The sequence below is a fragment of the Dendrobates tinctorius genome, unplaced genomic scaffold (genome assembly GCF_039654945.1).
Source record: "Dendrobates tinctorius isolate UK_male_01 unplaced genomic scaffold, ASM3965494v1 ptg000010l, whole genome shotgun sequence".
In the NCBI taxonomy this organism is placed as follows: Eukaryota; Metazoa; Chordata; class Amphibia; order Anura; family Dendrobatidae; genus Dendrobates; species Dendrobates tinctorius.
In genome coordinates, this window is record NW_027361678.1 from 11,930,093 (window position 1) to 11,950,954 (window position 20,862).

General features: G+C 44.7%; 1 protein-coding gene across 2 annotated transcripts in view; it reads left to right on the forward strand.

Annotated features, from left to right (window-relative positions):
• Nucleotides 1-20,862, forward strand: part of STON2 (stonin 2) — a 114,738-nt gene that overhangs the window by 31,377 nt on the left and 62,499 nt on the right. Inside the window, exon 1 of one of the 2 annotated variants that reach the window (XM_073587003.1) lies at nt 18,982-19,684. The exons of the other annotated variant lie outside the window; for it this stretch is intronic. The gene's annotated coding sequence lies outside the window, so the exon portion shown is untranslated. Of the gene's footprint in view, nt 1-18,981; nt 19,685-20,862 lie in introns of those variants that run through there. 2 annotated transcript variants of the gene reach the window in all.

The following is a 20,862-nucleotide window of genomic DNA, read 5'->3' on the forward strand; positions in this document are numbered from 1 at the left end:
GAAAAAAACCATTGGGGTCAAGTCTGGTGAACGTGCCGGCCAATCAAGTGGGCCTCTTCGGCCAATCCATTTATTAGGAAATGTTCCATCAAGATACTCTCGGACTACTCTTGAATAATGTGGAAGGGCCCCATCTTGTTGGAAATAAATGTCATTTGAATTAGGCTGTTGCTGTAACTGGGGAACAACTTGATTCATTAGAATTTTGAGATACTTATCTCCTGTGACTGTTCCATCAAAAAAAAAAAATGGTCCAAAATCACCAAAACTTGAAATACCACCCCAAACATTGACACCAGGCTCATTTAGTTGTTGCTCTAATGTTAAGCCCCCGTTACACACTGCGATATCGCCAGCAATATCGCTGTAAAGTCACCGATTTTGTGACGTTGCAGCGATATTGCTAGCGATATCGCTGCATGTGATACTTACCTCCGACCGGCTCCCCCGCTGGTTATCGCTGATCGCGCGAGAGGCTCCTGGACCATTCCTCGTCGGTCACTTCCTGCGGCGCTTCCTGCTGTGACGACGAGCGACGCGTGGAGCCAGGCGGGAGGACGCAGGATCGCCGCGTCTGACAGGTAAGTAGCGATCCCCGTCCCCAGCGATGTCGCTGGTGAGATCTGCCTGTGTGGCAGCTCACTAGCGACCACCTAGCGATGCACCAACGATCCTGACCGCGTCATATCGCTGGTCGGGATCGCTGGTGCATCGCTAGGTGTAACGGTACCCTTAAATGCATGCTCTCATTATACCAGTAAATACAATTATGTCTGTTAATATGGCCAGATAATTTGAAAGAAGCTTTATCACTCCACATAATGTTATCTAAAATTACTGGATTTTCTTCAATTTCGTTAAGCATAATCTCGCTAAATTGCAGCCGCCTGTCTGGATCATCCTCCAATAAACCATGAATTAGACGTGGACGATAAGCTTTCCACCCAATAGATTTCAGAATTCGCATGATGGAAGCTCGTGAAATTCCCAATTCTAAAGAGACTCTTCTGGTGGACATTTTTGGACTCTGAACAAATGTTTCATTTCAGCAACAAGTTGTTTATTACTTTCTGTACTGGCTGCTTTGGGTCCGCCAGTTTTTGGAGCATTAAGGATTGAGCCAGTGGCATCGAATTTGTCACAAACGCAGTAAATGGTTTGTCTCTTTGGGGCTTGAGTACCAAATGTTTCAACCCAGTTTGCTCAAACTGTTTCAGCATTTTGAGATTTCCAATACTCTTTTAACCCCTTTCCTACATTGGACGTAATATTCCGTCCATGTGACCTGGGCCTTAAATCCCATGGACGGAATATTACGTCTAATGCGATCAGCGGCGCCCACGTGGTGAGCAGCGCAATGTGCAGCACTGCTGCGGGGGTCTCTTTCCCTACAGGTCCCCGGATCCAAGATGGCGATGGGGACCTTCGGGGGCCTGTAGGGAGCTGACTTCCTCAGTGCCTGCAAAGCGCAGGCAAGGAGGAAACCTGCACACTGCCTGTGACAGATCGATGATTTTTTTATTTTCACGCCCGGGCATTATAAACTTCTGTGAAGCCCTTGGGGGTTCAAAGTGCTCACCACACATCTAGATAAGTTCCTTAGGGGATCTAGTTTCCAAAATGGGGTCACTTGTGGGGGGTTTCCACTGTTTAGGTACATCAGGGGCTCTCCAAAAGCAACATGACACCCGCAGACCATTCCATCAAAGTCTGCATTCCAAAACTTCACTACTTCCCTTCCGAGCCCCGACGTGTGCCCATACAGTAGTTTTCTCCCACATTTGAGGTATCAGCGTACTCAGGACAAATTGGACAACAACGTTTGGGGTCCAATTTCTCCTGGTACCATTGGGAAAATAAAAAAATTGGTGACTAAAAGATCATGTTTGTGGAAAAAATACGATTTTTTTATTTTCACGCCCAGGCATTATGAACTTCTGTGAAGCACTGGGGGGTTCAAAGTTCTCACCACACATCTAGATAAGTTTCTTGGGGGGTCTAGTTTCCAAAATGGTGTAATTTGTGGGGGGTTTCCACTGTTTTGGTGCATCAGGGGCTTTCCAAACGTGACATGGTGTCCCATCTCAATTCCAGCCAAAAACGTGAAATGGCGCTGCTTCCCTTCCGAGCTCTGCCATGCGCCCAAATAGTGGTTTACCCCCACATGTCAGCGTACTCATGACAAATTGCACAATAACTTTTAGGGTCCTGTTACCCTTGGAAAAATAAGAATTGGGGGTGAAAAGATCATTTTTGTGGAAAAAATATGATTTTTTAATTGTACCGCTGTACGTTATAAACTTCTGTGATGCCCTTGTGGGTTCAAAGTTCTCATCACATATCTAGATAAGTTTCTTGGGGGGTCTAGTTTCCAAAATGGGGTCACTTGTGGGGGGTTTCCACTGTTTAGGTACATCAGGGGCTCTCCAAACGCAACATGGCGTCCGATCTGAATTCCAGCCAATTTTGCTTTGAAAAAGTCAAACGGCGCTCCTTCCCTTCTGAGCTCTGCCATGCGCCGAAACAGTGGTTCCCCCCCACATATCAGGTATCAGCGTACTCAGGACAAATTGCACAATAACTTTTGCAGTCCAATTTCTCCTGTTACCCTTGGTAAAATAAAAAAAATTGAACCTGAAGTATTTTTTTTGTGAAAAAAAGTTAAATGTTTATTTTTTTTTAAATATTCAAAAAATTCCTGTGACGCACCTAAAGGGTTAATAAACTTCTTGAATGTGGTTTTGAGCACCTTAAGGGGTGCAGTTTTTAGAATGGTGTCACTTTTGGGTATTTTCTATCATACAGACAACGCAAAGAGGCTTCAAATGTGATGTGGTCCGTAAAAATAAAATGGTGTTGCAAAAATGAGAAATCGCTGGTCAATTTTTAACCCTTATAACTTCCTAACAAAAAAAATTTTGGTTCCAAAATTTTGCTGATTTCAAACAAACATGTGGGAAATGTTACTTACCAAGTTTTTGTGTGCTGTATCTCTGTGATTTAAGGGCATAAAAATTCAAAGTTGGAAAATTGCAAAATTTTAAAAATTTTCCCCAAATTTCCATTTTTTTCACAAATAAACGCAAGTTATTTGAATGAAATTTTACCACTAACATGAAGTACAATATGTCACGAGAAAACAATGTCAGAATCACTGGGAGCCATGGAAGCGTTTCAGAGTTATTACCTCATAAAGGGACAGTGGTCAGAATTGTAAAAATTGGCCCAGGAGTTAAAGTGCAAACCACCCTTGGTAGTGAAAGGGTTAAAATCCAATTTGATCTGTATTTAAATTATTTGCCATTATGGGTTATCTGAATTATCTGAAAAGAAAACAGATTTGGGGGAGATTTATCAGTGAAACTGACTCAGTTGCCCTTAACATCCAATCAGATTCCACCTTTCATTCTCCAAAGAGTCTGTGAAGAATGAAAAGTGAAATCTGATTGGTTGCTAAAGGCAACTGAGTCAGTTTCACTTTACACCATGTTTGATAAATCTCCCCCTTCATAATCCTATTACACGTACTGTCCACCTACTTTTGGACCACCCTGTATATATATATATATATAAGCAGATGTGGCCGGGAGAACGCTGGATGGGAGGATGCGTCGCTGGACAGGTAAGTATAATTATAATGCTTATTATTAATTTTATGCTTTGTTTTACAGCCCCCCCACCCCATCCCATATCTATAAAGTCCAAGCTTGGGGTTCGAACTTGAACTTTACAAAAAAACTTAGGTGAACCCGCCGATCCCAATCATCGGGGTGTTTGCCCATCACTATTCACGGCCCCGGAGACTCTTCCTAATATCGCCTCCTCTCAAAGTAGATGGGATATTTTTAACTGCAAAAACCTCAAGTGAGGCGGTCTCTCGTTGGTGCTGTTGAATGAAGTGCCTGGAAGCGTGGGAAATCATACGGACAGTGTCAGCGGTATTATAAGTGTCAGTCAAGTGTTCAGATTGGCGTTTTTTTCACATTCCGAGATGTTCAACCAACATATAATTTATCACAAAAGAAAGGATTTATAATATAAATGACATTGTCACTGTTACAATTTAAAGTTATTGTTTGATATCATACAGCTGTCAACCATCTGAATTAGAATAGTTGTTCGCTACATGTACAAATCGACTCATACTGCAGCTATTAACCCCACATTTATAGAAAACCTTACAGTTAAGCCAGGTATGCCGTTGCGGTTTAGTGCCAGAGTAATGGGACGATAAGATATTTTCAAGTATTCTCCCCCACTTAGCCACCACTGAGCAGCCTAAGCCCAGGATTTTAGATAATATGATATTCTCCTCAAATGGAGGTAAGTATTTTAGTACAATATTTTTGATGTCACTGAAATTGAGGGAAAGAACAGGATTGTTGTCCCATGAACATATGATTAATTCCTTACTATTTTTCTCCCCACAATACTCCTAGCCCTGTTTAAAACCCAGGTTGAATAGCCCCTTAGCTTATTATCACAGTCCACCAGCTCTGCCTCCAGCTTACGTGCATCCCTGCAATTGATATGAGTGATCTCACCCACCAGCACAGTTTTGGATGACCACAGTTAAGATTGTTTTCCCTGAGAGAGGCTTTACAAAGGTGGGAGGTCACAATGTCGCAGCCCACACCTTCTAATCTATGATCCAAAAAATAAATACATTTATCATGGGAATAAGATGTAAATGACAAACCATATGAGTTACTATTGGTATAGGAAACACATTTGAATATGGCAGACACATCACGCCCCCCCCCCGACAAATGAAGAAGAGGTCGTCAATATATCTCCCATACCAAAGCAAGTTGTCAGAAAATGGATTAGACAGAATATACAGCCAATTTATTTCCCAAACGGACACCACCAGGTTGGCAAGAGATGGTGAGTATGTTGCACACATCGAAACCCCCTTGCATTGAAGGAAGAAATCCTGTCCAAATATAAAAAAGTTGTGATTCATTAAGAAAGAGTAGCTACTAAACCGAAACAAATGAAATTGAAGTGCTTCAAAGGCCACCTTGTAGTGTATGCATGTATAGAGCAAGATCTCATTACAGCTAATCCATGAGAAACTAGAACCCCAAGATAACCGTGACAATTGGTCCAGGATGTCACAAGAGTCCTTGAGTAAGCCAGAAGTTCTCTGCACTAGGAGCTTCAATAGTGACTCAAGCCAGTCACCCAAATACTCTGTTACTGCACCAATTCCTGACACTATAGATTTCATTGGGGGGGGATTTGTGGCTTTATGTGTTTTAGGGAGACCAAGCATCAGAGATAATTTGGGATGTCTACAATTAACTATTCTTTTTGTCGCTCAGTCAATACCCCCAATACAAAGTCTTCAGTGATGATCAAATGTGTCTCTTTGGTATAAACCGGTAACGGATTGGATAACAATTTCTTGTATGTAGGTGCATCGGATCACATATTAAGCATTTGCTGATTTTAAATGTCAAGATCCATATTGACAACCAGGCCTACTTTATCGAACATTTTCACAATTATATTGTCCCTATTTCCAAGTTCCTCCAATGCAGCAAACTCCAGCTGGGAAAAATTAGCCCATATGCATGTGGTAGTTAAAGATGCATGTAAATCTTTCCGTTCATGCAGGACTATTTCTTGTAACTGGTCCATAGATGCTGTGCTGGACTGACTAGGATAAGAATGTAGATTGCATGTTTTAAGTGTCGTAGCGTGGTTCACACTAAATGTGGTTTTTTTTCTATCCGGTTTGTAGTTCCTGTTAGTTCAATAATGACATTCGCTCCATAAAATTAAGAATCCAAAACTCATTCTCCTGCTGTTGAGTGGAGTCATTTAATTCACAAGCCAAAGTATCCATAAAAAATGGTCTCTTGACAGTGAGATTCCTGATAAATTTATTTATGTCCATGAGACTACTAAAAAAGAACAAAGTTATTCTCCGGCACAAAGTTTAGCCCATAAGCTAGAAGACGAATTTGAGTGTTGGTCAAGGTCTGCTTGGACAATTTTAATACATTAGATGATTGTCGTGCATTTAAAACACCTTCCTACGTCGAGTTGACATGCCCGTGATGTTTGTGGGGTTTGCATCCACCTTGGTTTTTTGACTATTTTTTGCCTTGCAAAAATAAGAAAAATCCTGTCTAGAGTTGATAGTCAAGTTCATTAGTGTTAGCTATGGATCCAAGAAACTAACACTTACTTGCGCATTGGGGAAGATCTCTCCTATGAATCAGTATGTTTCAAAATTGATTTGGGAGATTTTAAGAATTTCTCCCTTCTGCGTCATTCGTACCCTTGTTCCTTTCTATAATAATTGCTAATTGTAATTTATTTCTTTTCCTAGTGGCAATAACGTCTTCCAGCTTGGTGACAGCTGATTGTGTCCGCTGCAATGATGTTTCATATTCTTAGACATCGACTTTTGCCTTTTAAGGCCATTTTAACATCTTCAATTTAATTTTGTTTTATGGTTAATTTTGAACTATGCCATTGTGGAGAAAAAAGTGAATGGCCATTAAATGGGCAATCGACATGCTGAGGTACTACCTGTTAAGCCGGAAGTTAAGGTTAGTCTCTGATTATGCGCCCCTAAGATGGTTGTGGGAAAAGAAAGGGGAGAATGCCCAGGTGACTAGGTGGTTTCCGGCGCTCCAGGTCTTCAGCTTCCATGTGGAGCACAGGCCCAGGAAGTTACATGGCAACGTAGATGCCCTATCCAGACTCTATGGTTCTGTGTCAACCATAGAGCGGGTGGAGGTTGTCCACTTTATCTCCACCCCAGGGTGTGGTCTGGGGTTTAAATATTCAGCACCTGGAGGCATTCAGTGTTCAGTGTGTCTGGAGAGGCTAACTCCAGAGAAGTGTTCGTATTAACCTGAATCATGTGTTTTGCAAACCCTGAGTGGTTAGATCCCCTCTACCATAAGGACTGTGCCTTGTGTTACCACTTTTTGTTTTCCTGTTTTTGCCCAAAGGGCAGTGTTTGTTTTTACTTCACTATGGTTATGCCACATATATAATAAACCAGTGAAGATCTTAAAGAGACACTGTTTCTGTGTCTTCCTCCATGTACAGCTGATTGAGCTGGTCTACAACAGTATGTACACAATAGCTGCACCAGCAGAATAGTGAGTGACACTCTGGAGCATAATACAGGATGTAACTCAGGATCAGTAATGTAATGTACAGCTCTGGCAAAAATTAACTCCTTTACCCCCAAGGGTGGTTTGCACGTTAATGACCGGGCCAATTTTTACAATTATGACCACTGTCCATTTATGAGGTAATAACTCTGGAATGCTTCCATGGATCCTGGTGATTCTGACAATGTTTTTTCATGACAGATTGTACTTCATGACAGTGGTAAAATTTATTTGATATAGCTTGCGTTTACTTGCGAAAAAAACAGAAATTTGGCAAAAATTTTGAAAATTTCGCAATTTTTCAACTTTGAATTTTCATGACCTTAAATCACAGAGATATAGCACACAAAAAAATTAATAAATAACATTTCCCACATGTTTACTTTATATCAGCACAATTTTGGAACCAAAAGTTTTTTTGGTTTGGAAGTTATAAGGGTTAAAAGTTTACCAGCGATTTCTCATTTTTACAACAACATTTTTTTTAGGGACCACATCACATTTGAAGTCACTTTGAGGGGTCTATATGATAGAAAATACCCAAAAGTGATACCATTCTAAAAACTGCACCCCTCAAGGTGCTCAAAACCACATTCAAGAAGTTTATAAACCCTTTAGGTGCTTCACAGGATTTTTTTGAATGTTTAAAAAAAAAAATGAATATTTAACTTTTTTTCCCAAAAAAATTATTTCAGGTCCAATTTTTTTTATTTTCCCAAGGGTAAAAGGAGAAATTGGACCCCAAATGTTATTGTGTAACTTGTCCTGAGTATGCTGATACCCCATATGTGGGGGGAACCACTGTTTCGACGCATGGCAGAGCACGGAAGGGAAGGAGCGCCGTTTGACATTTTCAATGCAATATTGGCTGTAATTGAGATCGGACGCCATGTTGCGTTTGGAGAGCCCCTGATGTGCCTAAACAGTGGAAACCCCCCACAAGTGACCCCATTTTGGAAACTAGACCCCCCAAGGAACTTATCTAGATTTTTTGTGAGAACTTTGAACCCCAAGTGCTTCACAGAAGTTCATAACGTAGAGCCATAAAAATAAAAAATCATCTTTTTTCCCCAAAAATGATATTTTCGCCCCCAATTTTTTATTTTGCAAAGGGTAACATAAGAAACTGAACCCCAAGAGTTATTGTGCAATTTGTCCTGAGTACGCTGATACCCCATATGTGGGGGTAAACCACTGTTTTGGCGCATGGCAGAGCTCGGAAGCGAAGGAGCACCGTTTGACTTTTCAACACAGAATTGGCAGGAATTGAGATCAGATGCCATATCGCGTTTGGAGAGCCCCTGATGTGGCAAAAGAGGGCAAACCCCCCAATTCTAACTCCAACCCTAACACACCCATAACCCTAACCCTAATTCTAATGGGAAAATGGAAATAAATACTTTTTTTAATCTTATTATTTTTCCCTAACTAAGGGGGTGATAAAGGGGGGTTTGATTTACTATTTATAGCGAATTTTTATGTTTGGCAGCTGTCACACGCTAAAAGAAGCTATTTATTGCAAAATAATAGTTTTTGCATCACCACATTTTGAGAGCTATAATTTTTCCCTATTTTGGCCCACAAAGTCATGTGAAGTCTTATTTTTTGCGAGACGAGTTGATGTTTTTATTGGTACCATTTTCGGGCACATTACATTTTTTATCGCTTTTTATTACGATTTTTGGGAAGCAGAATGAACAAAAACCAGCATTTAATTAATTTTTTTTTTGGGGGGAGTGGCGTTTATACCGTTCCGCGTGTGATAAATTTGATAAAACAGTTTTATTCTTTGGGTCAGTACGATTACAGCGATACCTCATTTATATCTGTTTTTTATTTTTTGGCGCTTTTATACAATAAAAACAATTTTATATAAAAAATAATTATTTTTTGCATTGCTTTATTCTGCGAGCTATAACTTTTTTATTTTTTCGCTGATGACGCTGTATGGTGGCTCGTTTTTTGCGGAACAAGATGACGTTTTCAGGGTACCATGTTTATTTATATCCGTATTTTTGATCGCATGTTATTCCATTTTTGGTTGGGCGGTATGATAATAAAGCATTGGTTTTTTATGCTTTTTTCTAAGGGGTTCACTAAAGGGGTTAACTAGTGGGACAGTTTTATAGGGCAGGTCGTTATGGACGTGGTGATACTAAATATGTGTACTTTTATTGCTTTTTTTTTACATAAAGAAATGTATTTATTGGGGAATTTTTTTTTCTTTATTTAGGAATTTTTTTAAATTTATTTTTACACATGTTAATTTTTTTTCTTTTTATTTTTTTTACATTGTACTAGGATGGGACATTACTATATAAAGTCAGACCGCTGATCTGACACTTTGCACAGCACTGTATCAGATCAGCGATCTGACAGGCAATGCAGGAGGCTTCTCAGCGCCTGCTCTCAGCAGGCACTGAGAAGTCACCTCCCTGCAGGACCCGGAAGCACCCCACGGCCATCTTGGGGCTGGGGATCTCTATGGAGACCATCAGGACAACACGATCGCAAAGCGTTGTCCTGATGGAAGCGCGCAGGGAGCCCACTCCCTGCGTGATGCCCCTCTATGTTGCATCTTGGATCTGGGGGCCTGCAGGGAGGAGGCCCTCCGAACAACGCGATCACATAGCGTTGTTCTGAGGGTCTCAGGGAAGCACGCAGGGAGCCCCCTCCCTGCTCGATGCTTCCCTATGCCACCGGAACACTGCGATCAAGTTAATGTGCAGGGAGCAGTCCGTGACCGCTCCTGACACATAGTGCCGAGTGTCAGCTGTGATAATCAGCTGACACCCGGCCACGATCAACTGTGCTCCCCCCGTGAGCGCTGCTAATTGCTATGACGTAATATCCTGTCCATGGGCATTAAGGCCCAGGGCACATCGGATAGTACGTCATATGTCAGAAAGGGGTTAAAAGACCACTGCAAAATTTTCAGTTTGTCTGATTTTTCGCTTTATAGGTATATTTTTCAGTAAAATGTAAATTGCTCTTTTATTCTATAAACTACTGACAACATGTCTCCGAATATACAACCACTAAATTTTATATTTATTTTCAGAAAATGAGAAATGGTCAAAATAACAAAAAAATGCAGTGCTGGCAGACCTCAAATAATGCTAAGAAAACAAGTTCATAATCATTTAGAAACAACAATACTCATGTTTTAACTCAGGAAGAGTTCAGAAATCAATATTTTGTGGAATAACCATGATTTTTAATCACAGCTTTCATACGTCTTGGCATGCTTTCCACCAGTCTTTCACACTGCTTCTGGGTGACCTTATGCCACTCCTGGTACAAACATTTAAGCAGTTCTTCTTTGTTTTTTCTTGCCTTGTGACTATCCATCTTGATTACAGTCCAGAGGGTTTCAGTGGGGTTCAGGTCTGGAGATTGGGCTGGCCATGACAGGGATTTGATGTGATGGTCCTTCATCCATACATTGATTGACCTAGGTGTGTGGCATGGCGCATTGTCCTGCTGGGAAAAACAGTCCTCAGAGTTGGGGAACATTGCCTGAGCAGAAGGAATCAACTGTTTTTCCAGGATAACCTTGTATGCGGCTTGATTCATACGTCCTTCACAAATATTAACCTGTCCAATTCCAGCCTTGCTGAAGCATCCCCAGATCATCACCGATCCTCCACCAAATTTCACAGTGGGTGTAAGACACTGTGCCTTGAACGTCTCTCCAGGTCTCCATCTAACCATTAGATGAACAGGTGTTAGGCAAAGCTGAAAATTAGATTCATCAGAGAAGATTACCTTACTCCAGTCCTCTATGATCCAATCCTTATGGTCTTTGGCAAACTTCAGCCTGGCTCTCCTTTGCTTCTCATTGATGAAAAGCTTTTTTCTACCTTTACATGACTTGAGCCGTGCCTATAGGAGCCTGTTACCAACTGTTTTTGCTGTGCACTTCACCCCACCTGCCATTTCATTTGAAGGTCACTTGATGTCATCCTGCGATTGCTGAGTGACATTCGAATAAGATGACGGTCATCCCAGTCAGTGGAGAGTTGTTTTCGCCCTCTGCCGGTCTGTAGCTTTGTTGTCTCCAATGTCTTTTGCTTTACCTTGTTGTAATGGACTGCCAACTTAGAAATTTTAAGGATGAAGACAACATGACGCTCACTGTATCCCTCTGCTAGTAAAGCCAGAATTGAGGCCTTTTTTCCTCAAGACTTTTCATTTCAACTCCTTTGGCTTGGTTAAAAGTTATTTTTTTCATTCCTATTACTTTTGTGATATTACTAGCATTTGTTTTGTCATCCAACTTGTCGTATTGCAAGAGCATTGTGAACACTACAGCAGGGTTTTTTATACTTCCCTTCGTTAAATAAGATTTGGTTCAGGTGATGACCTAATCAGAAGCACATTCAGTAGAATGAGGTGTACTCTGGTTGGAATTCAACTGACACTAGAATGGAATGGCTGTCAGACATGTAGAGAAGCTGAATTTTATAAAACTGTGCAGTGGTCTCTTAATTTTTGCCAGAGCTGTATGTACACAGTGACTGCACCAGCTGAATAGTGAGCGCAGCTCTGGAGCATAATGCAGGATGTAACTTTATTTTATACGTAATGTACATTAGATGAGCCCCTGTTGTGAGACAGAGGTATCTGCAGAGCTCGTGCCTCCTCTGGTGGGTTCATGCACATATGACTGGGGCACTTCATGTGGAAAACAATAGTCAGCTCTGCAGGCTTGAACTTGTGCGTTACGTTGGTGCAGACACTAGAAACTGAGTTCAGATCCAGCAGCAGACAGGACAGGTCAGGACATGAATGTGCAAAGCAGCTGGAGCGATGCAGGTGGATGGGGGGTTGTGAGGAGCCATATCCAGCTGTACACGTGCTGCTTTGTTTCTTACTTTTCCATCCCTTCCGGCTCCGTCCCTTATTGACCTGTATCGGAAGCGGCACCTGGGGGTCCATGTTCCATCATTACATTATAATTATGACTGATCGTGACAGTATTCAAAATCGGGATTGTCTCGATACTGATTACTGTCCCAAAATTGATATTTATTTCTGTCCCGATACTGTTTACTGTCCTAATATTGATAGTTATTTCTGTCCCGATATTGATATCAATTACTGTCCTGGTAAGGATACTGATCACTCTCCCGATACTGATCCCGATACTGAATACTGTCCCTATACTGATACTGAATACTGGCCCGCTACTGATACTGATTACTATCCCGAAACTGATAACTGTCCTGATTACTGTCCCTACACAGAATAATATCCCGATAATGAATACTGTCCCGATAATGAATACTGTCCCGATAATGAATACTGTCCCGATACTGAATCCTTTCCCAATGCTGAATCCTGTCCCGATGCTGAACACTCTCCTGATATTGATTACTGTCCTGATACTAATACTGTTGACTGTCCTAATGCTAAATACTCTCCCAATTTTGATGCTGAATATTGTCTCGATGCTGAATACTGTCCCAATACTGATTACTGTCCTGATACTGATTACTGTCCTGATACTAATACTGATGACTGTCCTAATGCTAAATACTCTGCCAATATTGATGCTGAACACTGTCTCGATGCAAAATACTGTCCCGATACTGATTACTTTCCCGATGCTGATTACTGTCCCAATACTGATTACTGTCCCGATACTGATTACTGTCCTGATACTGATTACTGTCGCGATACTGATTACTGTCCCGAAGCTGATTACTGTCCCGATACTGATTACTGTCCCGAAGCTGATTACTGTCCTGATACTGATTACTGTCTCGATACTGATTACTGTCCCGAAGCTGATTACTGTCCCGATACTGATTACTGTCCCGATACGGAATACTATCCCTTTACTGATACTGAATACTGTCCCGCTACTGATACTGATTACTATCCCGAAACTGAGAACTGTCCTGATACTGATTACTGTCCCTACACAGAATAATATCCCGATAATGAATACTGTCCTGATACTGATACTGATTACTGTCCCTATACTGATACTGAATCCTGTCCCAATACGGAATCCTGTCCCGATGCTGAACACTCTCCTGATACTGATTACTGTCCTGATACTAATACTGTTGACTGTCCTAAGGCCTCTTTCACACATCAGGTTTTCGCCGTCAGGAGCGATCCGGCGCTTTTGACAGAAACCGGATCCGGCGAAATGCAAAGCCGGATCCGGTTTCCCCCTCCATTGACTTGCATTTGCGCCGGATCGCGCCAGATGGCCATGCGTTTCATCCGGTTTTCGCCGGATCCGGCAATGTGTCGCGATCCGGCGTCTGGAAAAAACGGCTACTGTAACGTTTTTTGTCTCCGGCGAAAAAGCCGGACACGCCGGCTTTTTCACACAATGAAAGCCTATGAGCGCCGCAATGCGCCTGATCCGACGAAAGCCGGATCCGGTGGCCGGATCCGGTTTTTTTGGTCTGAGCATGCTCAGTAGCTCTGCCCACAAGACATATATAAAAGCAAGACAGTGGGACCCACAGCCACACCCAACATGCCACCCAAGAAAGCAACCAAGCGCAGCAGGAGAAGGCAGGAGACCACTGCAGCACCATCAGCACCACCACCACCCCAAATGGAGCAGCAAATGGAACATGCTGAGGAGGGGAGGCCAGCAGCAGATGAGAGACGGTAATTATCAAATCCCCCATTCCTCCAAACTAGGGCTATTGAATATCAAGATATTCATTGGCCCTTTGTTTCTCTTTATTCAACAGCCGCCCAATAGATGCAGCAGCAGCAGCAGCAATGGCAGCAGCTGGAACACCACCCACAGGCATGGAGTGTGGCCACCAGGAAGACAGCACATCATCTTCTGGGAGCCCTCCCTCGCATCGTCAGCGTTTGACGGTAAGTTTTTATTTCCAAAATCCATCATCTCTGTAATATATGTCTATTCATTGCCTTTTATTTCAAAACAGGATTCACAAGATGAAGAGGAGCTCCCAGAAGAAGAAGGAAGGGGTGGACAGACACTTGGAGTGGGCTCACAATTGGTAAGTTTTTTGCATCAAACGCAGAAACACAACATCACACTACACACAACACATAGAAAACAATGTTCTGCAGACCACACACAGCAAACAAATGCCTACATCCAAAGACATAACATTTTTTGTTTTCTTCTCTAGTCTTCCCAATCTGGTGCTCGGCCAAGAGGTCCTCGCAGTGCCTCCCAGGGTCGTCGGCGACAGCAACGCGGCGGTCACCAGCGTGTAAGTATAAATATTTTTGCTTTGTTTTTTTGCACTTTTTATTTCATTTCTTTTGTGGAGGCTAATTATGTTATTTTTGTCTTTTTCTTTAACAGCCTTCACAGCGTGCTCCCGACTCTGACGGTGAGGATGGAGGGATTGATGTGGACCACCTCATCGATCTCATCAGAGAAAGGGAGCCGCTCTGGAATATGGCTGACCGCCGCCACGCTGACCTGATCGTTACCCGACGACTCTGGGAGGAAATCTGTTCGCTCCTTGTGGGCCACTGGGAGGACCTCGATGTTCGGGCCCAGATTAAAGAGCGTAAGTATATACAGTACCGGTTGCTTGATTTAAACCAGTGTTTCCCGAACTCCAGTCCTCGTGGTCCCCACGGATCATGTGTTCAGGATTTCTATTTACTATGGAAATCCTGAAAACATGACCCCTGGGGACCATGAGGACTGGAGTTTGTGAAACACTGATGTTGTATACTAACCACTCCTTTCTTGTTTCAGGGAACAGAATTGTGAATCGGTGGCGGTCTGTGAGGGATCATTTCAAGGAGTTCAATAAAGAGATGCGGGCCCCGAGTGGATCTGGAGGACGCAGGAGCAAGTACAAGTACGCACAAGCCCTGTCGTTCCTCCGGGAAACAATGGTCACTAGAAGGTAAATATTACACACCACATGTGAAAAAAAATGTTAGATGTAACTTTTTTTTTTCAGCCAGGGCCATACCATGTCAGTATTTTAATTGTTTTTTTTTCTCTTTATTCCACAGCACGGTGAGCAGCACTCGGGAGCCTGCACGATTGGACCCTTCTGAGGCGATCCCTGAGGAGACCGGCACTGAGGGACACTTCGACCGCCCCGGTACATCTGCACCTTCCCAGCCTTCCCACACATTCGACCCATCTGTCCCATCCACCAGCACAGGAGCATCGTGGCCGCCTACATTACATGAAGCTGCTGGTGAGGAGATCGCTTTCCCTTTACCCCACCCTTCTGCCCCTGTCACCTCTAGTACACCTGCGGGTACTGGGCGGCAGCGGCAGAGGGGTCAGGAAAAGACTTATGCGCCAGAGTTCTTGCATCTGAATGCATCTTTCCAGAACTGTCTAAAAGTCTTGTCAGAGCAAATCTCCGCAGGCTTTCAGCAGATCAACTCCAGCATTCTGGAGGTGAAGACACTTCTGCAAACCATGCATTCAGAAGCAAGATCTTCGCCAAACCACACCTTTTTCAGGTCTGTTGTGGAGCGCATGGCAACACTATCTCCTACCCAGCAGATGCATGTAATGCATTCGTGCCACGGTGCTCTACAGCAGGTTACCTCCCAACCTCCACCTCCCACCACTGTAGTTCCTCCACCTGCACCCCCTCCAGCCACTTTCCATCCTCCCCCTCCTATTACATCTGCACCCCCTCCAGCCACTTTCCATCCTCCCCCTCCTATTACATCTGCACCCCCTCCAGCCACTTTCCATCCTCCCCCTCCTATTACATACCAGCAACCTCACCAGTACCAGCAACCTTCCCAGTACCAGCAACCTCCCCAGTACCAGACATCTCCCCACTTCCAGCAACCTGCCCCGTCCCAAACTCCTTCCCCGTACCAAACTCCTTCCCCGTACCAAACTCCTTCCCCGTACCAAACTCCTTCCCCATACAACTTTCCATCAACATCATCTGCTCCTACAGTCCCTGCCCAACCCTCCACTCCACCGCCCACCACCTCTTCTGCCTCCCACATGTCCACCCATTCTGTAGCTTTTTCCACACCTTCACCTCTAACTGTTCCTTCCCCACCACGATCCCAGTCCTCTCTCCACACTCCCATTGTCGAAGTGTCCCGCAGCCCCTCCAGCAGTATTTCCACCCCACACTACACCGAGTTATAATGTTTTTTTTGTAATAAAAATGCCCATTTGGTTGGTTTCAAACCTTTATTAAAAAAGTTTTTTTAACTTTAAAAACAGTTTACACAAAAAAAAATATTTTAAATAAAAGTTAAATTATTGTTTACACTGGTTCTCTGTCATTTCTTTCTGCGGCGAAATATGTTTAAAAAAAAGGTTAAATACAGGGTATTTAAAAGGTAAAAAGGTATTCAAAACCAGGTATATAACTGTGGGTAAATTTTAGCTTTTTGCCACAGTTGTGTTCCTGGTTGTGTTTGAAGCAAAGTATTTCACCTAAAAAGTTGTGTTTATTGTTGGTGATTTCCTAACAATGTACACAACTTTTGTTAAAAGGTGAAATACTTTGCATAAAACACAACCAGGTACACACCTGTGGCCTAAAGCTAAAAATAGTAAGACCATGACAAGATAGCCAACTTTGGTTGGCAAAGGTATATACTGTTGGTCCAGAAGGTACACAAGTTTGGTTAGGGCACAAATCTTTCACACTCTGTCATCCCAGTGTACTCTGCCTTGAGGTGACATAAAGTATAGTGCAAAATTGTCCCTCATTACTGAAACCGTCACAGAACTTCTAGTGGTAATATTTCCAATGACAACATCCATCTTCGCCAGTAACTTGCTCTTCTCTCCAACCTGCACTTTCTCCTCTACAACCTGTCAAAGAAGGGCTGTAGGAACATGCTATATATAGTTTTCCAGTAGCCAATCCCGTTCGGAAGGCCACAAGGGTCAATTTTAAAAACCAGATCCGGCGTAATCCGTCGAAAAACGGATAGAAAAATGGATGAACCGGATGAGACGGATCCGGTTTTGTCTGTCAAGAACAAGACGGATCCGGCAGAAAACCGGATCCGGCACATCAGGTTTTACAAAACATTTGCCGGATCCGGCATTCCGGCACGACGCCGGATCGCGCCTGACGCCGAAAACCTGATGTGTGAAAATAGCCTAATGCTGAATACTCTCCCAATATTGATGCTGAATACTCTCCCGATACTGATTACTGTCCCGATACTGAATACTGTCCCAATAATGAATCAATACTGATTACTAAACTGATACTGAATACTGATTACTGTTCCAATACTCATTACTGTCCTGATACTGATTCTGATTACTGTCCCTATACTGAATACTGTCCCAATACTGATACTGAATACGGTCCCAAAACTGATACTGATTACTGTCTCGATACTGATTACTGTCCCGATACTGAATACTGTCCCAGTACTGATTACTGGGTTGATGCTGAATACTGTCCCAATACTGATGCAGAATACTGCCCCGATGCTGATTACTGTCCCAATACTGATACCTATTACTGTCTCGATGCTGATTACTGACCCTATACTGAATACTGTTCCAATACTGATACTGATTATTGTACCCAGGCTGAATATTGTCCCAAAACTAATACTGATTACTGTCTCAATACTGATTACTGTCCCAATACTGATACTGATTGCTGTCCCAATACTGATATACTGATACTGATTACTGTCTCAATACTGATTACTGTCCCAATACTGATATACTGATACTGATTACTGTCTCAATACTGATTACTGTCCCAATACTGATACTGATTGCTGTCCCAATACTGATATACTGATACTGATTACTGTCTCAATACTGATTACTGTCCCAATACTGATATACTGATACTGATTACTGTCTCAATACTGATTACTGTCCCAATACTGATACTGATTGCTGTCCCAATACTGATATACTGATACTGATTACTGTCTCAATACTGATTACTGTCCCAATACTGATACTGATTGCTGTCCCAATACTGATATACTGATACTGATTACTGTCTCAATACTGATTACTGTCCCAATACTGATACTGATTGCTGTCCCAATACTGATATACTGATACTGATTACTGTCTCAATACTGATTACTGTCCCAATCTGGAGGAGACACAGATTAGATATTAGAAAAAACTTTTTGACAGTGAGGGTGATCAATGAGTGGAACAAGCTGCCAGGAGAGGTGGTGAGTTCTCCTTCAATAGAAGTCTTCAAACAGAGGCTGGACAGACATCTGACTGGGATGATTTAGCGAATCCTGCTTTGAGCAGGGGGTTGGACCAGATGGCCCAGGAGGTCCCTTCCAACTCTACGATTCTATGATACTGATTGCTGTCCCAATACTGATACTGATTACTGTCTCGCTACTGATTACTGTCCCCATACTGATTACTGTCCCGATACTGAATACTGTCCCGATACTGAATACTGTCCCGATACTGAATACTGTCCCGATGCCGATTATTGTCCCGATGCTGATTACTGTCCCAATACTGATACCTATTACTGTCTCGATGCTGATTATAGTCTTGATACTGATTAGTGTCTCGATGCTGAATACTGTCCCGATACTGAAGCAATGTGAGCTGATTTCCGTGCTTGGCTTCCAGTGCTGCACTGATTCCTGGGAATGCCCCACGTTGCTCAGCAGAGACTGTCCACTCCTCTATACCTGACGCTGCCCCACTCCAGTACTGGTGTGGTGCTGTGTGTCAGTGTCTCTGCCCTTTCCTGCCTCCTACGTGTAATGTTTGCTGAGGCGGGGCCACAGGTGACTTTTGCACCATTTTGTAGTTTGTGTTCATGGCGCGGTGTGACGTTGTCGCTGCTATCATCGCTCTTTCTTTCTCATTTTTTTCCCTTTTTACTGTTGTCAGATTGTTCTCGCCTCATATTTGACTAAGGCTACTGATAAAACGCAGTGCACTGGGCCCAGGAGCTGACACTCTACCGAACAGCGACGTCTGGGCAAGAGCCTCCTCTTGTTCTCCACTCCCTCCTCATTATTCCCTCCAGTCTGTGCCCTCCCCGCACTCACATGAAAGGGAACCAATCCTCCCTGAATGACGGACGGCTCCTTGCTGAAGCCTGTACAGTGCATACCTCACCCCATACTGCTCTGCTCAGCGCGGACCCGGCTCTGTACACTGCTCAGCGCGGACCCGGCTCTGTACACTGCTCAGCGCGGACCCGGCTCTGTACACTGCTCAGCGCGGACCCGGCTCTGTACACTGCTCAGCGCGGACCCGGCTCTGTACACTGCTCAGCGCGGACCCGGCTCTGTACACTGCTCAGCGCGGACCCGGCTCTGTACACTGCTCAGCGCGGACCCGGCTCTGTACACTGCTCAGCGCGGACCCGGCTCTGTACACTGCTCAGCGCGGACCCGGCTCTGTACACTGCTCAGCGCGGACCCGGCTCTGTACACTGCTCAGCGCGGACCCGGCTCTGTACACTGCTCAGCGAGGACCCGGCTCTGTACACAGCATACCTCACCCCCACACAGCTCTACACTGAAGTTGTGTGTCCAGCTGGAGGAGGTGTGGACGGTTATGTGGTCGGGGGCTGCTGGAGAAGTTTGAGGCTCAGGTAAGTGAGGTTGTGCACCCAGATCCTGGCACTACCTAACGGTACTGGAAATGTTCAGGTGAGGCTAGCGGAGTGTGTCCGGCAGTGTGGCTAGCGGAGTGTGTCCAGCAGTGTGGCTAGCGGAGTGTGTCCGGCAGTGTGGCTAGCGGAGTGTGTCCGGCAGTGTGGCTAGCGGAGTGGGTCCGGCAGTGTGGCTAGCGGAGTGGGTCCGGCAGTGTGGCTAGCGGAGTGGGTCCGGCAGTGTGGCTAGCGGAGTGGGTCCGGCAGTGTGGCTAGCGGAGTGTGTCCGGCAGTGTGGCTAGCGGAGTGTGTCCGGCAGTGTGGCTAGCGGAGTGTGTCCGGCAGTGTGGCTAGCGGAGTGTGTCCGGCAGTGTGGCTAGCGGAGTGTGTCCGGCAGTGTGGCTAGCGGAGTGGGTCCGGCAGTGTGGCTAGCGGAGTGTGTCCGGCAGTGTGGCTAGCGGAGTGTGTCCGGCAGTGTGGCTAGCGGTGTGGGTCCGGCAGTGTGGCTAGCGGTGTGGGTCCGGCAGTGTGGCTAGCGGAGTGGTTCCGGCAGTGTGGCTAGCGGTGTGGTTCCGGCAGTGTGGCTAGCGGTGTGGGTCCGACAGTGTGGCTAGCGGAGTGGGTCCGGCAGTGTGGCTAGCGGAGTGAGGACCGCAGTGTGGCTAACAGTGTGGGTCCGGCAGTGTGGCTAGCGGAGTGGGTCCGGCAGTGTGGCTAGCGGAGTGGGTCCGGCAGTGAGGCCGGCAGTGTGGCTAGCAGTGTGAGGCCGGCAGTGTGGCTAGCGGAGTGAGGACCGCAGTGTGGCTAGCGGAGTGGGTCCGGCAGTGTGGCTAGCGGATTGGGTCCGGCAGTGTGGCTAGCGGAGTGGGTCCGGCAGTGTGGCTAGCGGAGTGGGTCCGGCAGTGTGGCTAGCGGTGTGAGGACCGCAGTGTGGCTAGCGGAGTGAGGACAGCAGTGTGTGTCCGGCAGTGTGGCTAGCGGAGTGTGTCCGGCAGTGTGGCTAGCGGAGTGTGTCCGGCAGTGTGGCTAGCGGTGTGAGGACCGCAGTGTGGCTAGCGGAGTGAGGACAGCAGTGTGTGTCCGGCAGTGTGGCTAGCGGAGTGTGTCCGGCAGTGTGGCTAGCGGAGTGTGTCCGGCAGTGTGGCTAGCGGAGTGTGTCCGGCAGTGTGGCTAGCGGA